The 18,940-nt window shown below is 37.6% G+C and overlaps 1 pseudogene; it reads left to right on the top strand.

The window, feature by feature from the left end:
* The first annotated feature begins 4,090 nt into the window (after positions 1-4,090).
* Positions 4,091-13,749, top strand: LOC122639186 (annotated as a pseudogene).
* The last annotated feature ends 5,191 nt before the right edge of the window (positions 13,750-18,940 follow it).

The following is an 18,940-nucleotide window of genomic DNA, read 5'->3' as shown; positions in this document are numbered from 1 at the left end:
CCCAATTCAGATTTGGAAAACACAAAACGAATCCAAACATAAGTACGATAAATCCCAAGCGTAAAAGAGTGTGTTTGAGAAGATTGATGATAGTAGTAAGAAAGACGCTAATTTATACTAAAATGATTTTTTTTTGGTAAGATACTAAAATGAAATAGCCATTCAAGGGAAGGGCTCAACATGATGGCTTGGTGTCCCAGACTAAGTCATTCTCTAAAGAGAGGTAGGAATTTCAGACTTCAGATGATTCAAATTTATGAATCAATCCTAGAATATATATTATTATTAAAAAGACTATATATTTACATTTATTTCTATGATGAGTAAACACATTCATACATTTGGATCCTTGCGGATTGGGGTTGTGCGATTATCGTGTAATGCGTAACTCCCTGGTCATCACCTCAGCACATATGTCTATCCAATGGTTGGACATTGAGTCTGATTCAAATTTGATTTTTTTATTTTTATTTTATGAAAGTATAATCACACAAACCACACACCAATCTCAAAAGATTCAAATTTGAATTTTGAACAGCATTTTAAAGGAGCTTGATGTGCAACCATTGGATGGGCATAAACGCACATAAATACATCTTAACGAAAATACGATCACACATCAAAATCTAGAATAAATTACATGGACCTACCTTGACCTAAACCATAATTAGATTAACCTCCCTTGCATTTAAGATAATTACTCCCATCTTCCTCATGCTAACGGTGTTAGAAAAAAAGATGTGTTGACAATTTTACCCTTAATATTGCTTCAAACTCCTTACTGTGCACCCCACCGCTGCAACCTTCGACCACCCCTGCGCAGCCTGATGCACCCATCGACCACCATTGTACCCCGTCACACCCTCTACTGTGCATACGACCACCGCTGCATCCTTCGACCACCCTGCGCAGCCTAATGCACCCATTGACCACCGCTGCACCCCATCACATCCTCCACTGTGCACCCCACTGCCCCATCCTCTGCAATCTCTAAACGAGCAGAAGTACCATAAACGAATACAGAATGAATTGGCTTCCACAGATTGAATCAAATTACTCACATTACTAGTCTTGATATCTCGGAGGATGATTTGTGTCTCCAATTTCTCATGTAAATAGAACAAAGCAGCCGCTAATTATCTCTGTTATGGTATAGGCATTTTCTGGCTTTCTTGTTTACCAGTACCGTGTTTGGGCCTCCCTAGTTAAAGATGCCGCGGAGCAGATGGCTGATGAAGGTGAGAAGCTCGCATTCCTTGGTAGACGATTGGTGACAGGGAGAAGACCGAAGAGGTCTTGAGGGAATTAATGGGTTTATTTAATGGAAATTTTCGGGGACAACCCCTCCGATGGACCGTGGAATTAATGCTACCCCATTAAGGGTCAATATATCAATTTTTGGCCCAAAATCTAATGGGGTTAACTGAAATAAATGCAAATGACTAAATTACCCTTTACCTACTAATATCTTTTAGGCCGTTGGATGAAATGGAAGGCATCACAATCATTCAATCAATCTGCAAGTGTATCTCCCTCCCTTTGCCGCCACTCCTGGTCTCTCTCTCTCAACCTACCCACCCTTGTGCCCACCTGCTGCAAGCCTGCAACTGAGCGGAGAACAGGCTTTGGCAACCGCCACCATCCCCCACTTCTTCCCCTAGCTTGTTAGAACAGAGCCTGCAATCGATCTCTGCCGAAACCTTTTGATCCCAATAATATTCACATGCCACAACCATAAGTCCCCCTCCGATGACAGAATGCTTGGAGAATGGTGGAACAACGATTTGATCATGGACAGAACACCCGAGACAGAGCTGATGTCGGAGGTCAATCGTAAAAATGACGATAAAGTTCTTGAAAAGAACACTTTACAGTGCCTTCATAGGAATTGGATTGGAGGAGTACTTGGTGGAGAGAGGGATAAAGGAGGTTATAATTACAGGGGTTATGACGAATTTGTGTTGTGAAACGACGGTGAGGGAGGCGTTTGTGAGAGGGTTTAGGGTTTTCTTTTCAATGGATGCGATGGCGACTTCGGCAAGGGAGTTGCATGTGGCTACGCTTAAGAATATGGCTTATGGGTTTGCTTATTTGGTTGATTGTAAGAGGCTTAAGGAGGGTTTCTCTAAAAAGTGATGAGTGATTGAGGTAAATAAGGTCTTGGCGTGGCTCTTTGGGGGGTTTTGAGGGCTTGGGCCGAGAGAGTTGTAGAGAGAGAAAGAGAGAGAGAGAGAGAGAGAGAGAGATTTGGGCATATCTGTGAACTGTAATCTGTGTTGTATTTAAGGTGAAAGATGTATTTATACTTCTTAGTTTCAAATTTCTATGTTTTACACCTTCTCTTTCTCTCTCGATGTGTCTTCCCTTTTTTTTGTTAGTTTATTTCATTACTATCTTTGCGGCAGATCTTCTTCTTTTTCTTTCTATTTTTTGTGTGTTAATTTTGTGGTCGTATTTTTTCTTGGGTTTTTACTTGGTTATGAATGTGGAGGAAGATGCGGGACGAAGAATTAAACTGAACTGTCAAGTGTCAGTTTCACTGGTGGTTGCATATCAATCCCACATCTGAAATTCCAGTGGCTCTGTTTTCTTCCGCGATCCACCGCCATTGTAACCGCGATCTACCACCAAGAGCTCTAAGAGGGTTAGGGTTTTTCTGAGTTAACATCCTTTAGAGCATGGTGGGGTGGGAGAGACTGGAGAGGGTGGTGGTGGGGTTGCAGGGGAGCAAGAGAAGGAGGGTTGGAGGGGGGTATCGGCAGCGGCGAGGCAATGTATTACATCGAAATATACAGCAAAAGGAGAAGAAGAAAGCAAGAAAATGAATAAAAAAATAATAAGAGTAAAATTGTCTTTAAAAAAAAATTAACATGCTGACATCACTAATTTACCGTTAAAAGACTTTTTCCGTTAGTTTTTGAGTCAAAATTGATATATTGTCCTTTAGTGGGATGGCATTACTTTCACGGTCCATCAGAGGGGCTGTTGCCGAAAATTTCCCTTTATTTAAATGAGGAGCACGTATCACTATGGGACAAATTCTGGATGTCCTCAATTATGGATTCCATGTCACTGTGAGGGGATTTATCCATTTATCCATTTGTTCCCTGCAAAATTAAACCCTCAGCGACAGTAGAGCCTAGAGAGGCGGTATGTTGAAGAAACCTAACAAGTCGCGGCGTTATGTGCAGTGGTATATCTTTCTCTGTGGCACCGACTGCAACAATGTCTCCTTTCTATTCCACCAAATCGATCTCTTTGAGGGTGAAGTGAATCTGCAAGAAATTTTCGAAAACACATATATAAAACCAATTTCTCTTGATCTTCTCCCCTTCCTCGGCTAGCCAAACATCCATGGCGGCCACTGCTACCTGCAATTCCCTCTTCTTGTTTTTTTTTTCCATTCTAACCCAGTGATCTCGTTAGAGGGAGAAGATGATGGCCAGCTTCTCTTCCTACTTCTCTCTTCTCTGGTGTTCAATCAATTTTTTCATTCTCTGTATAACTTTTTTTCTATTCGTTTCTTGAAGAAACTCTGATTTCAGAGGCCATTATCAAATCTGGAACTGCGGCGATCTGATTTGCAGGTTGTTAGGGTTTTTTTTGGGAGATGTAGGTGACTTCATTAAGGGCAAAACGGTAACATAATCCCATATAATATGGTCAATTTTCAAGTTAAGTCGTCGACTAACCTTTAAATCACTAACGGACAGGGCTGTCTGTAATAAGGTTTGGAAAGTAGGGATAGTCTGAGTAATTGTCGAAAACGCAGGGAGGTAAATATAAGTAAGGTTAGGCCCGTATAATTATAAAAAATACAGGGAGGCTAATGTAATTAAGGCTTAGGTCAGTGGAGGTTTGCACCAAAAAAAAAAAAAAAAAAAAAAAAAAAAAGAAGGCGGTGGGGGTGGGGAGGGAGTGATGTAGGGCCGTCTAATTGTCGAATGTTTTTTTAGGTAAACGATCAATTCATCTAAATCGTTATGCCAATTATCTATCTCTCCTTTGACCAAAAAAAAAATAAAATTATCTATCTGTCCTTCGATTCTCAGTGATGGAAATTCCACTCCCATCTGGGACCTCCATAGATTTGCAGCAGCGGACAAACCTAAAATCACACTGGCACCTCTTCTTCTCTATTGTCGACATGACGAAGTTTCGGAAGCTTGGCCGTCCCACCGGCCATCGAATTTCGATGCTCAGGTTTGGTTACTTAATTATCTCATTAATTCTGTCAATTTTAAATTTCATTCAGATGCTTAAGGTTTTGATTTCCATCGTGTTTTTTTTTGGGGGGGGGGTGTTTCTCTTAATTTTCCCCCTTTCTGTTTAGGATTTAGGACGATGGTTTCACAGTTGGTGAAGCTCGAGCATATTGAAACTACGGCCGCAAAGGTTGGTTCCCACTCGAGGTTTTAGGTGTTCTAGTTCATTGATCTGTGTCTATGACGTTTTTCCATTACTTGGATGATAAATATTCTCTTACAGACGAAGGAAATCCGGCGACTGGCTGATAACACGGTGCAGCTCGGGAAAGAGGTCCGTATGCCTCACAGGATTATAAATTCGTTTTGATTTATATGATGCTACTTTCGAACTTATGTTTTAATCTATAGTGCCATTTATTTATGTGATGCTATTTTTTAATTTCACGAATTTTACTCTGTTGTTTCATTCCAGTCCCTTGCATTTTTTCACTGTTCTGTTTCTTTCAAGTCAGAACATTGGATTGGGGGAATTTTTACAAGCACAAGCTTGGGTTTTCTCACGTTGAAAATGTTTATGATGTCTTCACTGTACTTAATTAGTTGGAGGAAGCGAATGTTGTAGAAAATGTACTACCAAATTAAAATTTTAAAACTTTGATCTAGCCTCATGCATCATTAGGGTATTCATTCTATCTAATAGAAAAGCTTAGGGTTACCTGATAGTCTACAATTGTAGACTCCCCAAAGGAATATAACACTTGATCAATCCGGCCATCAATCGGGGAAGAGAAGTACACCTCGAACAACCCTTTCACGATCAAAGCAGCAAAGATTCTCTCTACAGTAACTAGGGTTCAAAATCCTAATCTCTCTCTCTCTCTCTCTCTCTCTCACACACACACACACACACACACACATATATAGATAGATAGATAGAGAAGAAATGTCAAAACGCAAGGGAGTCAGACAAACTATTCCCTGCACAGGTTAGGGCTCTTTCTCTCTTATCCACTATTACATATTTTTGTTATTTACTTAGATTGCCAAGTGATGGGATCCTATGGGGTCATCCCACTGAGCTTTCTTTTATATCAATTAAACTTTATTTATTAAATAAAGTTATTTACTCTTAAGGATGACTTAAAGGTGGAAATAACAATTAACCTTAAATTATTAGTTACATTACTGTTTAGTTCCTCCACTTTACAATATCGCATAATTGACCTATGCGTATGGAAATAATTACTGTTACCATCTTAGTTTGCCGGAACATCATTATGAAGAATCTTAATCACTGATTGGACATAAAACACTATTTCGAAACATTTGACATTATAAGTATCAATAAAGTATTTATATTCTTTTGCAAACTATTTACAAAGCATGTCACTGAGCTCGGAATTTTTGTCCAATCATAACCATATGTGAGAAGTGGATTATTTATTGAGCTTCTTCTTCATTCACACGTAAACATCATGAATCAAGTGCATCGATTTATAGCCAGGGAAGCGTCAACCGTTACTACACTAAAATCAATAATACTCAACTACAATGATAAAGATTTCTCAGGTCGGGAGACCAATTATAATCTATTATTGAGAAAATATTATTCTTAAACAATTGATAGTAATCCATACAAGATTTTCAAGGGATCCGTTTTGATATACATAAATATATACGCTTGAACTTGCGCACCATTCCTGAGAACACACAATGCGACAACCATATGAATAGAATGTCAAGTTCTATTCCTAGTTGCGAGCAATATAAGGTATTAACCTAGGGACAGATCCACACCCAATATTTCATGTAAATCAATCATTAATATATGATTGAAAATTGAGTTAACAGATATACAAATCCAACAGAGAGGATACCTGTGAAATTTTATAGGTTGAACCACGGAAGCGAATACTATTTTGGGAGAAATGCTTGATTGCTTAGTTGACACTGAAGGGTTATGTCTGCTTAATAAATAAATGATATTTTCTCCAATGGTTGGTTTATATGGCAGCAACGGAGATGGGCAAGTTGGGACTTCATTTTAGAAGGATCATTTTCCAAATTATATTGTTTCTTTATTTGACCCAAAAATTCTCAAAATGTTATGACTTTAAATATCAAAACTTGTGGTTACAATATGCTTCCCGGTTATATTCCCACAGTAATAATTTATAGAATTCATTACAAAGTTATGACCACAACAATAGAACCTTGAACTTTGTTAGAAAGTCCAAAAGGTGAAACAATTTTATTCCAAATAAATTGTCAAAGATTAAACGTTAACATTCAAGAACTATCAGATGGGTAAAGTAGAGCTCCCTGAATCATGGACTTTCGAGATGGAAGTTCCCTTTTAAAACAGATTTCAAAACAGAATAATTCTAGTCCTGAAAAAATCATCAAAAAACCAGATGGTTATGTAGAAATTTACTTTTATTGCTTCAGAAAAACAAAAGAATTTAGTTATGGAAGAGCTTCTTGTTCCTTGCTCCCTGACAAACCTGTAACTAGGTTACATGAAGTAGAAATAAAATCTCAAATCCCAATATCGTTTTACGCAGTTTGAACCCAACTACTGTCCATGACTATGTATCTGTTAATCAAACAGTTGGAACATCTGATGCACTAAATTATTCACCAATTAGGTCTTCCTTCCGAGACCCACACTTAAATGTTCTTCTTTAAAAATTCCAAACGTGATGCCAAGAGAAAGGCGATGAAGGCCGCGGAAAGAAAGGCTAGAGAGGCTGCTGAGCAAGAAGCAAAGATGGCTGCGGAGAAAGAAACTGTGAAACCAGTTGCTCAGGAGCAAACCATCCATGTGCATGATGCTCATTTATAATGGAGGGAGTTCCACGATCTGACCAACAACTTGCGCTGAAGAGATGGATATTGGAACAATCTCACTCAATAACACATATCCCTGCCTGTCTTCCCCCACTTCCTCGGTTCCATGACAAGATGATTCTTTCATGGGAGTTGATGCAGATTCATCAGTGGGTGTGTAATAAAGGATTGCAGAGGTCCCCTTTTTGGGGGTACTCGAACACCGGAAGAGGGATTGAACCCCGGGCTGGGAGCCGTGCCGTGCACCTTACTCAAATAGAGGCTCAGCCGTTGCTTCTTTGGTGGTTGATCAGCTAGCGCTTAATCCGTTGCTTGGTGGGACTCGGTCTACCTCTAAAAACTCAAAACCTAGACATCAACACTCGACTAAAAACACACTTGCTCAGAAAACAAAGACAGAAAAAAAAAAAAAGGAAGAAAACAAGAGTGAGAAAAACCCACTTATCAAGACAAGGCAGATCACCCATTCCATTTAGTATAATGATTTTTCGGATCTACTTTGCAATACCATGCTCCGATCTTGCCCTCACCATAGATACGGATTAATTTGTGCGTACTCATCTCCCCCACAGTAGAGGCTTCAGCCCAGCCTGCATGTGCCTATTTTTGACTTTTTTTTCCGTCTAACTACGGTTCTAAAGCTGTAGCTCGTTTTGTACTGGTCAACTTTGGGCTGGAGATTGACGATTGACTGAGGGTGCTTTGGCAGCTCGTGGTGGAGTACTCTATTACAGATTCGCTCTATTATTGCCTCCTATTCTTTAGGGAAGGAAAAAAGATTCATGAAAAGCCAGGGAAATGATCCATGTTACGGAACGGGTGTTGGGCCTCCAATGCCTATAAATAGAAGTGGATTATGAGTTTCTCAAACAAAATTTTTTATTTCAAAGAAAATGAACTTAAAAGTCAAAATTTCTTTGCAAAATATATGAAAAGGGTGACACAATTAAGAAAATATGGTTTAAAGACATAAATATGTTTCAACAAAATATTACATTTGTTGGTTGGGTCCATCTTCCAGTGATTCCTCTTTGTAGCAAAGATGTTGTTTGTTGAAGCTTGTTCAGAGATTTTGATTACTTCATCGTGTCCCTTTTTTGTTGGTCTTAATTTCATAATGTCATAAAGGCAGAAATATCTTTGTGCCTTGAGGACCTCATCTGCAAACCTCAATTCTGTGGGGTCCATTGAAATAAAGATCCTCGTAGAAAATTTGTATACGATTTCTTCAAATTCTTCTAAGCTGGAGGACTTTTTTTCGAGTTCGATGAAAGTTCCATATTAGAAATTTCAATGGGATTTTTTCAGGAGGTGAGAGTGCTGTCATGTGCTTGTGTGCAAGTTGTCATTGTAGTGTGTGCTCATTTTAAAAAAAAAATTTTATTTTTTGAAAGGACTAGTAGTAATGATCTGCTAGGAAAAAGGAGATGCCATAGCAATCATCGTCATTGCTTTGTAGATAGTTGGTATTGCCTTAGTTGTCTGCCATGTGCTCTGTATGAGCACTGCGGCTACTTTCTGTAGTTGTGTCTTTGTCTTTGTCATCTGTCCAGTCTTGTTTCTCCTTGAGATATTCACTATATTGTGACCTTGTTGTAAAATGACTACTTTGTAATAAGTAAAGGGGCAATGAAGGATATAGTTGCTGGGTTAACTTAGACATTTCATATCTGTGTGAAGAATTCTCTTAAAACATTAAAATGGGGACATTACTGTCAATTCATTACAGGAAGTTGCAGGGATTAGTAAAACCACAATTTTTCTCTTCTTGTCTCTCTCCTTTTGGACTGCACACAATGTCCTCTTGAACTGCCCGGTGATGGCTGCACCGTTCTCTTTGCCAGAAAATTTCACTGCTTAATAGATGGTTTCTCTACAAGTTTTGTCTCAAGGAAGGAGATCAATTGATGCATCATGCATCGTGCTTTCTCTTTTCCATTCTGCAACCGTCTTCCTTGTCGCTACTAACGATTTTGGTGATATTGGCAGACTCCATTTCTTGTTCCTGAGGTAAGCTCTCTCTCTCTCTCACTCTTGAATGGATGAAAGAATCCAAAATGAGGGGGGGGGGGGGCCGGAGCCGCTGTAAAAGGGATTCAGAACCAAGGTGGGTCTTTTCTTGATCCCTTCTTTTGGGTTGAGGTCGATTCTGGCTAAGTTGTATGTATGTATTTTACCAAATAGTGCTCAAGAACCAAGATTCTTCAGACTCCATTTCTTGGTGCAACGGTAAGGTTGCTCCATTGTGACCAAGTGATCACGGGTTCGAGTCTTGAAACAGCCTCTCTGCGAAAGCAGAGGTAAGGCTGTGTACATTATGACCCTCCCCAGACCCCACAGTGGTGGGAGCCTCATGCACTGGGTACGCCCTTTGTTTTTGCTCAAGAACCAAGATGCTGCTTTCCAACCTGTGAATGGTTGGTGCAGGGGATCTGGATTTTGATTCTTCTTCAGCTTGATAGTCTACTTGAATATTTAGTTCAATGAGATGGTGCAGAGCCCATGACTTTAATAATAAGGCATGTAAGCAACTACTTTTGGTTTTAATCTTTTTCTGAAAGCCTTTTCCTGCATGTTCTGATTAATAGGCACTAATGTGTCTTGGCCGAGAAACATAACCCCATCTCGAACAAAAAAAGTCATGGTTTGATCTTTGATGTAAGGCTCCTAGCGAATGTGGCCCTCCTACCACCACTACTATGGGACTGAATTAGTAAGCCAAAAACTTAAAATTGTGTGAATGGAAGTAGGAGGAGGTCCCTTCTGAAGTATTTGACTGTATGCCTATAGCCTTAACTGCAAATGCTGCATAAAGGTGAGGTGACAGTGGCAACGCATACAACAGCAATGCCACACTATAAAAGGGATTCCAAAAGGTTGGAATAGAAATATCATCCGAGCAAATCAGCAAATCAATTCGCCTGGAATTCCCTTTTATTTCGTTCTTCCCCTTACCTTCTCGCTCTTTCTACTGATGTGCTTCGAAACCATTGGATTCTGCCCGAAAAACCTGAAAACTTTGACTTGTGAGTGATGTTTTAAGTATCTTTCCGTATGAATTGCACACTGGATTCTCGATGTATGCGCCCCAATCCAAGGAAAGGGGATACTAATCAAAGATCAAAGATCCACTCCTTCTGTTTTGGGGAGGGATATAGAATGAAAAAAAAAAGATGATGAGACTATGGAAGTACCGAGCATTTATTGCTACTGCACTGTTTATTCTAGTTCCTGCTGCTTAAGAACTTTCATTTACGTAAAAACAGTAAGTTCTCATGATGCATTTGAATGAAACTTGAAACTTGAGTTATTTTTTAGTTCTTGTCAATGATTGAAGAAATGAAAGGGATTACAAAGTCTTAAATAAAATGAGTGGACTGGATTGAATCAGCGGCATATAGATCCAAAACAATAGGTAGTATGGTAGAAAGAACTAGCTGCACCTTTCTACCACACTATCTATTGTATGAAGATATGGGATTGATATAGATCAATCTATAATTATTTTCCAAAATTGTATATGTACATGTAAATAGCACTCCAATTCTATTTCTTCATTACACCCAGCAAAGAAGAAGCTCCTGAGTGCTACCCGATCTACGACCAAAGAAGCAAGGGTGCTCGTAGATCAGCTCACAAACTTATTATTAAGACGCGGTAGCATGCTTTGACGCGTTAGCACGCCCGTTTATAGTTGGGGCGTTAGTACTTTTCTTGCTGCGTTAGTGCAACGGTGCTCTACGATCTGCTAGCCGTTGACTTGTGAGTGATGTTTTAAGTATCTTTCCGTATCTGCCAAATCTAACTGATAAGTATCGTATCTTTAAGGTATCGATACAATACCTAAAACAAATTTGGTATTAGTACGTGTAAGATATCTTATCCTTTATATATAATCAATTGTATGCACTTGTTTCATCGTACTTTGTTCTCCTTTTTATACATTATATATTTTACGTATTATTTATTTATACTTGTCTTGTAGTTCTTTGTTCTCCTTTTTATATATGATGGAATTAGAAGGTCATGCTTGGCGCGTTGGTCAAGTGCTCACTTGTTGAACACTTGGTCACGGGTTCAAGTCCTGGAAACAGCCTCTCTGGAAACAGGGGTAAGGCTGCGTACATTTGACCCTCCCTGGCTAAACGTGGGAGCCTTGTGCATTGGATATGGCCTTTGTTGTTGTTTGTTTGTATTTTACATTACTTATTTGGGAAAAAGAACTCTGTCCGGGAGTATAGCCTACGCCAGCACTCCCATGAGTCTATCTCTCTCCTCCCCATTTGAAAAGACACCTCTGCCCCCTTGTTTTGAGGAGGAGAGAGATAGACACATGGGAGTGCTGGCATAGGCCTCACTTCCGGACAGAAAACTACTTCCCTACTTATTTATAGTGTTTTATGGTTCAAAACTGTATTGTGCATTTATCCTAAGCATTTCCGTATGTTTCTTGACCATTTCCGCATGTACCTAACGTATCTTGCGTCTCTCGGATACGATACATCTCTTAAAACCACCCTTTCGATACGATACCCAGTACCGATACTTTAAACCTTGCCTGTGACATTTGGTTTCATGGGAAAGTTCAGATTTTTCGGGTGGAATTGCTGATTTCAGGCCTAATTCGCTGAATTTCATGCGAGGTTTACTGAACAATGAGATCGGTGCATCCATTGGTGGTTTATTCTACTGGAAGTTCAAGTTTAATGCTGGTATCTTGAATTTTGAATTAAAATCTAAATTTTTGGTTACCTAGAAAACATGATGGCTCAGTAGTGAAAGAAATGAACTGAAATAAATTTTCAGAGAATATTGATTCATGCTACTATTAAGCTACAATAAAGGTTGGAAAAGTCCTGTTTCTGTGGTTATTAAGCTACCTATTTTGCTGTAACACCTTAGCTGCCAATCCTGCTTGTGGGTTGGGAATATTACTTGCTGTTTGCTGATATTTTAGCTGCCTTTTTCTCTTGGGTAGGCTTCAAATGGCTGGTGATGGCGATACTGGAGCAAAACGAAGGTGGGATTCACTCCCAAGTCTGGGAAACCACAGCCGGCAAACTTAACTTGTGAAGTATACTGCAATGTTGAAAAACTTCTTTGAAAAAAAAAAAGGATTAAAACGATGTGGTGTATGTAATTTATCGGGGGAGGGGGGTTAGGGGACAATGTGCTGCATGTATAGATAAATTTTCAGCATCACTGGCATTTTTATCTAATAAAAGAGAGATGCTAGCACTACAAGAAAGTGCAGCTATGAACTCTACAAACCAGAAACGTTTACATTGAAGAGGAAAAATTTTATGTTTACATGTAAGTAGGGAGCAGCGGTTTATAGAGTTCATAGCTCTAACTTGTTTATAGTGCTGGCATTCCTCTTAACAGAACAGACTATTAAAGTATAGATGTTTTAACCCTACTTTGCACCATTTCTGTGTTGTTTCGATTCAAACTTTTAACTTTTTGGACTCAAAAAGTTCATTGGTGGGAGTTGTTATACCTATTTGAAACTTCGGATCCCTTTGTAAGTTTGGGGTTATCTTACTCTTCTCTTATTGATTGATTGCAGGGTTCTTTGTCTGCAGCAAAGTGTGCTGCTGTTTTTGTGTGAGGTGTTCACAAAGTATTTACCGAGCTGCCATTCACAAGTAATTTTTCTTTTTCCACCCTCATTTCCAACTTCTTTCTTTCCTTTCTGGTGTTTTATCAAAGCAAGGGTAAGTGCATGTTTTTGTGTTGGCAGAGATGGATCTGGTTGATATACGAGATTACTTTGAACTCGCATACGAGTTGGTGCCTATATTGAGTAAGCTCCTCTGCAGTTCGCCATTACTAACAGCTTCCCTCTCCCCCTCTCTTTCCATGTGAACCAGGAAAATTTTCTATTAGAGAATGGTTACATTATAGTATCTTCGTAAGGTAGGATCATTGCCTAGTGATTGGTTCTTTCTTATTAAGGGTCAATCCATCCTTGCAAGTTGAGAGGAGGATATTTTCCAATATTTTCCTGATGGATTAAAATGGTTCTAACAAAAATAAAATGAAATTTTTTTTCTAATCATTACCAATGATAGTTGTGTAACCACTAGCCAACTGGGCAACGTAATGTAGTAATTAAATTTTACTTTACTTTTCAATCTAATTACGTAACTTTCATAAGAAAAGTATTCTATTGGAGAGAATTTACTTCACTTTTCAACCACTTTCTTAAATAATATCTAATTTCTGCTATCTTATTGGTCGTTTCTTTTTAGAGGTGATGTGCTAAGATTGTGGGCTGGTGCTAGATCTTTACATCGGTTAGATATGGGATCACTATGGCATTTATGTCAAATACTTGGGAGGAAGGAATCGAGTTGCATGTGCATGCAACGGGTCAGACCTTGATAGCATTATATCAACTAGCCTTTTTTTTATTTTAAATATTGTTAATTACTGTTCATCATTTTATATCCAACCTGTGGGAGCCTATATGTCATCCGTCCAAATATTCTTAGATTAGTTACTACAATGACTTTTACCATGACCCTATTGGTCTGGTTCTCTGCAGATTTGTTGACACAGTGAATAAACTTCGGCAGTCAAAACCAGAAATCCCTTAACCACCGGCAAGAGTGCCCTTGGATCCTTGGAAAAGGACTTGCCTTACCCAGCAGTTACACCTCCTAAAGAGGATGAGATGTCTTCCTGATCTGAAATTTAAAGTAGATGTTTGCGTTTGAATCCTACAACCGGTGGTGTTTGTGTGTTTATTTTTGGGGGGGGAATCAGTGAGGCTACACTGCCAGTGGCCTTTATACTGCCAAATTTTTTAAGCCGCTGGTCCCAATCCTGCATAAAGAAAAGTCGGTGCATCAGGTCGGCAGCAGATATTGTAAAACCTTAGTCAAATCTTTTAGCATGAAATGGATTAACATGGTAACTTTTGGATTGTCTAGTTGTCAAACTTCAAAGCCAAATTCTATCAGCATTTTTCAGGTCTATTTTCAACCATATTTCCAAAGCTTCATATTTAACTACTTTCCAAAATATTTTCAAAGCTTTATTCCTCATATGGTCCAACTTCTTTCTCACTTAAGCTTGACATTTGAGTAGGGACTTGAGCTCTACTTGCTCTCAAACTTTAATTGTTTTGTAATTAATCTTATTATCTCGTAGATCTGTAGATCTAACCAGTTTCCCTTATAATTTTTATTATATGAAACACTAATGTGGGAAGGGACACGAGGGAGAAGGGGCACAAGATGGTGATGGTATTTTCAGGAAGCTCCAGCGTTTGGTTCTTGATTAGAAAACAGGAGCGTGTCCCCCCCCCCCCCCCCCCCCAAAAAAAAAAATAATTCTGACACCCCTAAAGGTGTCAAATAATTTATGACGTTCTTTTCCCTTCCATTCAGGGGGGGTTAAAATTTATCATTTTACATGTGTACTCGAAAAGTTTGCAGTCTCTTGAAAATGATTTTTATTTGATAGATAGGTCCCACGGAAATTTGAACTCATGACCTCTTAATTATGAAGTGTTGGATTTTGTCAATTGAAATCGATGTTAATGGTATGTTACTCTCAAATAATTTTGAAAATAGGAATATCATTGTTTGGGCAGACAAGCATGAACGTTGTTAGATAGCTTCTCCTAATTTTTTGATAGATCATATTATGAGGACGATGCAAGTGGAGATGTGGACTTGGATGGTGCTTCTGATTCCATTTGTTTCGGGATTTTTTAAAACGCCGCTGCGATTACAGGTTGGATGTCTAATTGTTCAGGCGGTAATGATAGTATCTTGTACCTGAACCGGTGGCTCATTTTTCTAAGTAATGGAGAAGAGGACCGAAACATGCCACTCAAAGACTCTACTAAGACAAATGGGCTGTCAAGAATGTAGAGGAGGTAGGAACTCCTAATTTGAAGAACTTCTGGAAATATGATAAGGAACAATTAAAAGAAGGTTACATGGATATTCCAAATACAAGTGTCACGAAGACAATCTAGAAAAGAAAAAAAAAAAGGATATATTTGATGGTTTTTTTTTGGGAGGGAGAGGAGGGGGGGGGGGGGAGAGGAATAAGCCGGAAAAACTTAACAAAAAAAAAATGGGAGAAAGTTCTTTGCCCGGGAGTGTGGTCTACGTCAGCACTCCCCATGAGTCTATCTCTCTCCTCCTTATATGAAAAGACATCTTTGCCCCTTTGTTTTGAGGAGGAGAGAGATAGACACATGGGAGTACTGGCGTACGCCACACTGTCGGACAGAAAATGACTTCCCAAAAAAAAAATATTGTTGTTACATCAAGATGCTGCCTATTACGTCTTGCAAAAATAACAAGACCATTGGCTACAAAGATAGTACAAATAAATCCCCATAATGTGTGTTAGTTTAATTAGGAGGATAAGTAGAAACACCCATAATTCAAGAGTATCAAGGAGAGAGAGAGAGGCATTCGTTGCTTTATCTTGAATATTTTTTCAAATGTGATCAACTTAGTTTTATGCCTTTTTCATGTAACATAATGCTCTAATGTGCACATGCCTAAAATATATATTGTAGTTGGGACCTTAGGTTCCCTCTTCTCATGAATAGCCTACGCTTGATTTACGAAATTTATTTATGGATTCACTTTGAATGGAACTAAGAATGTGGACTATTGGTGTAATGTATTTAACAATGGTATTTTGACCATCCTCTATCACCAATTTTTTGAAAATGAAATGCTAATATCATGGCTTCCTTGATGGCACTATCCAATCATATACCATACCAAAATTTTTATTCACTTATTTTATATCATGTATTTGATTTCATAAAGAACAGCGGGAAAAAAAAAGTGAGTCGGCTTCCTCTTATGTTTTCACTGTAAATCGATTAATAGTTTTGTTTTTCATTTTATTTAAAAAATGAAATGAATTTCCTCTCATCTACAGTGAAGAGAGAAGCCATGGCTCTGGATTAGAGTGGAGAATGGTGTTTTCGATTTCATATAATATTGGACAGGAATTAATGATGAAATTCATCTTCCCAAGAGTCCAATGTCACATCATGGTAGATGAAGAGATTCTCTTTACATCCTCGTAACGATAAACTTTTTTTTAAAGTAAAATAAAATAATATTAATTATCGGCTGCATTATTGGTTTGATAACAAAATTCTAAATAATTTGTGTAAACAATTAGAGTAGGTATGTATAAAATCATAATTGACATTTGTCAGATGCTTCAATCATTGACTATTTCATTGACTTATCTCATGGACTAGTATCAGACATGTACTTTTCAATGTAGACAAAAAAAAAAGAAAACCAATAACACGTACACTCATCTACTATGAAGGAAAAAAGAGAAAACTAAAAATCATTATCACCGTAAAAGAGTGGGAGAGATGGAAAAGGAAATATAATAGTGGAAGCATGACCATGCCACAACAACCATCAAAGATAAAGGCTTTGCTTTGCTTTGAATACAATTACGTAGGTATCTTCAGGTTGTCATGTTTCATACGCTTCGCTGTACTGTGTGTCCTTTTCTTATTGCCTACTATAGTATAGAGACTATATAAAGTATAAATTTTTCCTACTCTAACAGACATTGCTTGAAAGTAACAGATACATATAACATATATAGATATATAGATAGACATATATAAATTAACAAAGCACATGCATGCAGTAGCAGGGACGTAGCGATAGGTGCAAGGCTTCCATCGTATGTATAAGGATTTCCAACCACGCCCTTCACTCTTTGACATCTGTCCAGATTCCAATTTGTTTAAAAATATTTGATATTATCATCATTAATATCAATACAAGTACAGAACCTTACTTTGAAGTTTTCTGTTGTTTTCTCTAAGCAATCTCTTATGGGTTTTCCAAAAAAAATATATATATAAGAATTATGGTTAATTAACTATTAATCTTCCTCTACCTCCAAACCAGAAATAAAAAAAAAAAGATGGATTTGCAAGAAAGAATAAAATTTCTGATTGAGCTGCAAAGTACAAACTCCAAAGTCAAAAACTTATTCAAGAGGTTTTACTTACTTATCTTCTAGTTTTAACTTTTTAATACATATGATAACTTATAAGTCTATTGATCTCTCTCTTTGTCTCCCACCTTCTACCTTAGGATGAGATTACGAGAATCACCATATATTTATAATTTTTTAATAGGTCCTATTTTATTCTATTCTATGGGGGAGCGGAAGATATGAACACATACCACATGCTACCAAGTGCGCTAGGCACAAGAATCATCATGTTAATTAGTCAACAATTATATGAATAACTAATCTAATTGTTGCAACTTGAAAGCATTTGTTGTTTTGGGTTTGGTAATGTTTTCTTAGGACCATTAAGCTATTTAATACTTATAAAATAAGAAATAGTAGTACAGATTTTTCTTTCTTTAATTTTCTGCCCTCTCCGACAAAAAACATAAAATAAAGTTAGTTTTCTTTTGAAGACAATTAATTAAAAGAAAAACGAAACAAAAACAAAAACCAAATAAGTTAATTTGTTCAAATATATCATTCCACATGAAAAAAACAAATTGAAATATATCTTATGAACTTGATACTTATTAGAATCACTACTTCTTATGTGGTCAAAGAAACAACTAATTTGTGCAACGAAAGGGATGTATAAGAAAGAATGAAGTAGGTGACTAAACCATCAAAGTGATCTAACTTGGTGATATGATACATAATTTCTTACCTAACACTGATTAGCTTTGTAGTAGGTATTATATGTGAAATAGTTCAACCTAGTAATAATTTTTGTTTGATTGAATAATCTAGTAATAATTTTAATTCAAAAATCCAACTTTTTTTTTTTAATTTATAAAGGGGTGCAGTCCAAAGCACTGTGGCCACGTTGACGTACATGAGAGAGTTCTTGGTTATGTGCCTCCACATGTTATCGAAATATTAAAATCATCTACACATACGTACGTTCACCTACACATATGCTTTAGGTGCCAACACCTGTCTCATTTATTGCCATTTAAAAGGTGAAGAGGGGTATTTATAGAAACAAAAGTGACAGGTGCTACCACTTGAAGTGTAAATACAGATGAACGTACATGCAGAGTATTTTAACTCCATGTTATCTACAGTTCAGGCGTGCATAGCTTAGGAGTGTGAGAATTTTGAGAGTCGAAGTATTTATTATGTCAACCTGTTAATTAATGAACCTTATACATTTGGAAGAAACTGGGACCAACCAACAACCTATAGGTTGTTAACTATTACTCACTGTTTGGATTGAGTGAGTTCAAACTCCCATCATTTAGGTTAACTAGTAACAATTTCATCTAGAATTCATGCTAAGCTGTCAAATTAGGTATTTTCCTACAATAATAACAGACTCCTTTGTTTCTTTAGGTTTTATTTGAAATCAATTTTGAAAAGAAAATGAGATTTTTTTTTTTTTTGTAATCATGATTTTGTAACTTTCTTAAACTCTTAATAAATATGGTAATCAAACTTTTCAAATGGAATCTATATTTTCCTTATTAAAAAACCAGGGAAGTTGATTGTAAAAGAAAATAAAATTTAAGGGAGAGGGGGTTCCCCATGACGACAATATAGGGGAATCTTTCACGTAAGATCAATGGGAATAGTATCATTCATATGCGGTCCACATGGTTAGGATACGTATAAAGAAAAAAAACAATAGAAAAAATACCCATGTGAGAGGGCGATAGTACACTAACTAGCTACCGGTATATTGCCATATTTCAATTGAGAGTGCAAGTTCTTTGAGACCTAAGAATGGATATGCATAAGCTTCCTCTGTTACCCCTAACTGGGGAGGAGATTTAGATGATTAGCTTAGAAAAGTTCTTGATATGCCCATAAGATATATGAGCTAGAAATTTGATCAGATGCCC

This window comes from Telopea speciosissima, chromosome 1, assembly GCF_018873765.1.
Source record: "Telopea speciosissima isolate NSW1024214 ecotype Mountain lineage chromosome 1, Tspe_v1, whole genome shotgun sequence".
Classification (NCBI taxonomy): Eukaryota; Viridiplantae; Streptophyta; class Magnoliopsida; order Proteales; family Proteaceae; genus Telopea; species Telopea speciosissima.
This window is presented reverse-complemented; position numbering and strand designations above follow the sequence as displayed.